Below are 5,628 nucleotides of genomic sequence, written 5' to 3'. Positions count from 1 at the left end.
ATCCACAAGACGCTTTACGTCTCTTACAAACTAAAGAATCAATCAATATAGAAATATATAATATAGTTTCGCTTTAAACTTTTTCTGTTAAATTAAATGATGCATAAACATTATGAACGTCAATGTTGCTTTGTGTATTCCGAAATATTCCGTTCTAGCTAAAAAATGTAATATTTAAACTAACTTGACAATGTCTTTTAATTCATATTATACTTTTTTTGTTTTTTCAGTTGTAGTAAGCTCTGTTTTACATTATTTTCTGATAAAGGTAAATAGTTATCAAAGGTATCAGGATTATAATTTAGTACGCCAGACGCGCGTTTCGTCTACATAAGACTCATCAGTGATGTTCATATCAAAATATTTATAAAGCCAAACTAGTACAAAGTTGAAGAGCATTGAGGATCCAAAATTTCAAAAAGCTTTGCCAAATACGGCTAAGGTAATCTATGCCTGGGATAAGAAAATCCTTAGTTTTTCGAAAAAATTAAAGTTTTGTAAACAGGAAATTTATAAAAATGACCACATTATTGATATTCATGTCAACACCGAAGTGTTGACTACTGGGCTGGTGATACCCTCGGGTACGAAACGTCCACCAACAGTGGCATCGACCCAGTGGTGTAAATAGTTATCAAAGGTACCAGGATTATAATTTAGTACGCCAGACGCGCGTTTCGTCTAAACAGATTGAAGTGAATTGATGCATTTTGAAATTTAAAGTCGACCTCCTTAAATCTATATGTTTAAACGTGTGCTTGATTGATTGATTGATTGATTGATTGTTGATTGCCTACAGGAGATGGAAAATTATTTCATATAAAAAAGAAGATGTGGTATGATTGCCAATGAGACAACTATCCACAAAAGACCAAAATGACACAAACATTAACAATTATAGGTCACCGTACGGCCTTCAACAATGAGCATACAGCATAGTGAGCTATAAAAGGCCCCGATAAGACAATGTAAAACAATTCAAACGAGAAAACTAACGGCCGTATTTATGTAAAAAAATCATGCTCTGGACGATAAACGTGTGATTGCGAGTGCAGTTGATTTTGATAATAAAAATAAATAAAGAAATAATAGCATAGAGAAAACTGTGTATTCAGTGTAAATAAATGTCCCATATGGCAACAAATAATGTCAAAATTGTAATGTCTAAAAACGGAAATAAGAACTTTAATTATTACGTTATGTCTTTATTCGTTTGATGTCTTTGCACTTTTTCATTAGTGACTTTCCTTTGAGCATATTCCTCAGAGTTCAATATATTTAGTGATTTACATTTGATTTATATTCCTCCGAAAGTGTCATATGTGTATGCCTCTATCATTCAAAGAGCAAACAAACCAACCAGGAGATACCTGTATTGTGTTTGAAACTTTGCGAACGTCCAAACTTTAGTCTACCTGGTGACGCCTATCGGAGAAAAAAAAATCGTATGTCTGATGTCAAATACATTTATTTCATTTTTGAAATCTCATTTTTCCATAGTGATTTCATACAGTTATATCAACCTATTTCAAATATTGCATATGAGACAGTTAAAGACTAGCGACAAATATTCTTTTACTATATCCACATCATATATCTCGAAAAATTAATAACTAACGGCAGTTCAGTGGTAAAGAAATAAATTTGAGAATGTCCTTATACTTTAATTTATGATATTGCAAGTCACGGACTTTTCAAGCCAGTCCGTATTGGCAAAGATGAAAAAGAGAAAAGATCTTTCCTTAATCTTTCATTCAACAAAGGTCTCGATGGCGTCAACTTAGGCAATATCCTTCATCATAAATTAGTTCAATCGAAAATACCTCCTTATTTCAAAGACCAGTCTGTACCAATAATTTCTTATACCTATACCAAACCAATTACAACTAAAATTTTCAATTACAAACACGTTTTGCAGGATCTCGATATTGACGACTTCAAGTCTAAACCTCCTGATTGCACTTGTGCTAGTTCCCAATTGACATATAATCCCACTGGCCACGTTATTACCGATTGCCTTAACATTGTTAATAATACTTCTCTACGAAATGTGTTATCGAAAGGTCCAAAATATCGGGAGCCTAAATCCATCAATTGGAAATACAACTTTAAAATTTTGATGGATTCAGTCGAGGATTGTGCCAGGCAATGGGCTAAGCGCAAGAAGGAAGACGTAGACACTCTTTCCGAATGGATTAAGGCAGTGAGGTCGTTAATACAAATCAGAATTAAGAAACTGAATGGGTCTATCAATGCCCATGATACGTCAATCTTTAAGACCCAAATGTTGCAAAACACCTATCCTACCTCCATGACAAATATGTTGTTGTCCCCGCAGATAAAGTCCCAAACAACATCGTTTTTGTGTGTAAAACTCATTAAATTACCTGCTTGATAAACGAATTAGGTATTGACAATTCACTTGGAAACTCAACATACCCTCACGACACTTACCAAAGAGGAAATCCTGGATAATCATAGGTCTGTTCTGTGTTCATTTGGAATTTCAACCAAAGATAAAGAAGTGGATCTTCCATCACTGTATTGGATACCTAAACTACATAAGTGTCCTTACAAACAACGATATACTACTGGGTCTTCTAAGTGCTCCACGAAACATTTTTTCTAAATTATTAACATCTATTTTATCAGCAATCAAATACGGGCTTCAAAGTTATTGTGAAACTGCCTATTCTAGAGGGGGCGTGAATCAGATGTGGATACTTAAAAAATCCAAAGATCTTTTAGAGTACATACAATCTAACACTCTTTCAATTTTTCAAATTCTACTCTTCACACAAGTATTCCACATTCCAAACTCAGATACAAATTGAAAGAGTTGGTATTGTTTTGCCTCATAAAACAGAATGGCCAACGTAGATACACGTATCTTGTCTTATAGAGGGATAAATCCTACTTTGTAAAGAATCACTCTGATTCAAACAAAAATTTCTCAGAAACTGTTATTATCAAGATGCTTGATTTCTTGATTGACAACATATTTGTTACGTTCTGAGGACGTGTTTTTCAACAGAATGTCGGCATTCCAATCGGAACAAACTGGGCCCCTCTACTTGCCGACTTGTTTCTTTGTTATGTTGAGGCTGACTTCATGCAGGAACTTCTTAGGAAAAAAAGATAAGAAGTTAGCAATATCCTTTAACTCTACGTTCTGCTATAAAGATGATGTTCTTTCACTAAATAATCAAAAATTTGGTGACTATGTGGAACGCATCTATCCCATCGAGCTAGAGATAAAGGATACTACAGATACAGTTAAGTCGGCCTCATATCTTGACTAACATCTAGAAATTGACAATGAGGGTCGGTTGAAAACAAAACTTTACGACAAAAGAGATGATTTAAGCTTTCCAATTGTGAACTTTCCATTTCTAAGTAGCAACATTCCAGCAGCACCTGCATACTGGGTATATATCTCCCAATTGATACCATATTCCCGTGCTTGCATTTCCTATCATGATTTTCTTGACAGAAGGTTGCTGACACGCATGTTTTTGGCGTTTTGTCAACATGTTGTCCTAAGGCTTATTTTAGACAATTGTAAAATATGATAAAGCAACTTGTAGTTCTTTTTGGAAAAATATTTACCTGTCTAATCTATACATATACATTTTTTATAACTTAACTGTTATGATTTTATAGACAAGCTGTTTATTAGTGTGGACTGGTTGATTACACGCAATAACAGGCATAACGTCTAAGTATATGATAATTCTTTAAAAAGGTATGTTACTTTTTCAAATTATATGCATTTATGATAAAACAGTGTAGAGTTTTATTTTAATCTGTAAATATGATATTTATATATACAATTTATATCTAAAAGAATTGCTCAAAACCTACAAATAAATTTACTATTGCAAGTAATTGTATTTCAAGAAATTACTTGCCAGAAGTAAACAAATGGCTTATAAGTTGTACACGAATTACTAAGAGTATGTAAAGAAATACTCAATCAATATTAAAAGAATTACTAACTATTATGAAAGGAAATACTAAATGTGTATTCAAAGAATTACTTACTTGTATTAAAAGAATTACTTACTTTTATTAAAATAATTACTTACTTTTAATAAAAGAATTACTTACTTTTAATAAAAGAATTACTTACTTTTAAAAAAAGAATTACTTATTTTTAATAAAAGAATTACTTATTATAATTAAAAGAAATACTTCATGTGTATTAAATTATTAACATACTATAGTAAAAAGAATTACTTATTATATTAAAAAAAAAATACTTAGTATAGTATTAATTAAAAGAATTACTGAAGATACATTCAACAATTATTTACCTTTAATTATTAGGTAATTACTTATAATTAATTTGCATTACTACCAATTACTCATTTTTTGAGAAAAAAAAAACATTTTTACTTGTTTTTTTAATTGATTTGAATAAAATCAATAATTGTTTTGAGTTAAATCAATAATTCTTATAAGTAAATTCAAGTAATTTATGTTTTTGAGTGTGTAAGTTGTCTTTATATCAATAAACAGTGTAACCAATCAATTGCAAATTGGTATCTAAATTTTCAGATTTAGGCAAAGAACAGGACCGAATATTTACTATGAGTGTACAATTGAAGATGTTGGTATACCCCTGAACTACCTTAAGGCATGGATATCATTTTATTGCAAAACTTTATTTTGATTTTATATCCATTTAGGGCTGTGTTATAATGTAATGAGACGGGATTAAAAGACATCAAAGAAGCAATCGTGTATTTTTTAAGAACGAATAACTGGTTATGTGTAATGTGAATGGAATTAAATTGCAGTTTATCGATGTTGTAATCTGAAATATCGAATAAGAATTACACTCAATAGATAAACACAAACTGTATGAATCGCATTAACTCCAAAATTGAGCGATATTTAATTGGTCAATCACATTTGTAAGAATTTAGTTTACAATTGTGATCTTGACATTTTCATACCTTAAACATGAAGTCGGTTTATCAATAAAGAAATAGATACTCATATTGGGAAATCCTGTATGATGCAATGCAAGTTGGAGATTTTATTATGACATGATGTTATAAGACGAGGATACCTTAGAGAGTAAATATGACCTCTGATTTCTGTATCTTTTTAAATGATTGATAAGATTACGTCAATCCAAAAGATGTAGTATGTATTTAGTAAAGATCCGTATTCTCATGTATATATATTGTACAATTAAGTTAAAGAAATGAATCATGATTTATTTTTTGATGATTATAAAAACATAAAAGAAATGACTAAACTATTCCATGTTCAATTTAGTTATTGATGAAGCATTTTACACATATAAATATACAACGCTGATAACTATAACTGTTACCTGTTTATAGAATAAACATGGTGCTTTTAATGGTAATTTTATCCATAAGTATTCCATTTCAAAATGATTCTTCATCATTTAGCAATATTGCGAACTCATGAAGACATGTAATTTGTGATTGTTTCAAACAGTCAAACATTATCAAATATGTTTAACAGGCTAAGGCCCGCCTGCTACTCAATCAAGGCTGTGATCTCCATTTTGATGTAATACAAGTTGAAGGTTAAAGAGTGGGATAAAAGAAATCTTATATCGTTTGTGCCTACTTTATTTATACTTCT

The sequence above is a fragment of the Mytilus galloprovincialis genome, chromosome 12 (genome assembly GCF_965363235.1).
Source record: "Mytilus galloprovincialis chromosome 12, xbMytGall1.hap1.1, whole genome shotgun sequence".
Taxonomy (NCBI): Eukaryota; Metazoa; Mollusca; class Bivalvia; order Mytilida; family Mytilidae; genus Mytilus; species Mytilus galloprovincialis.
The sequence above is the reverse complement of the archived record's forward strand: the minus strand, read 5'-3'. Positions refer to the sequence as shown.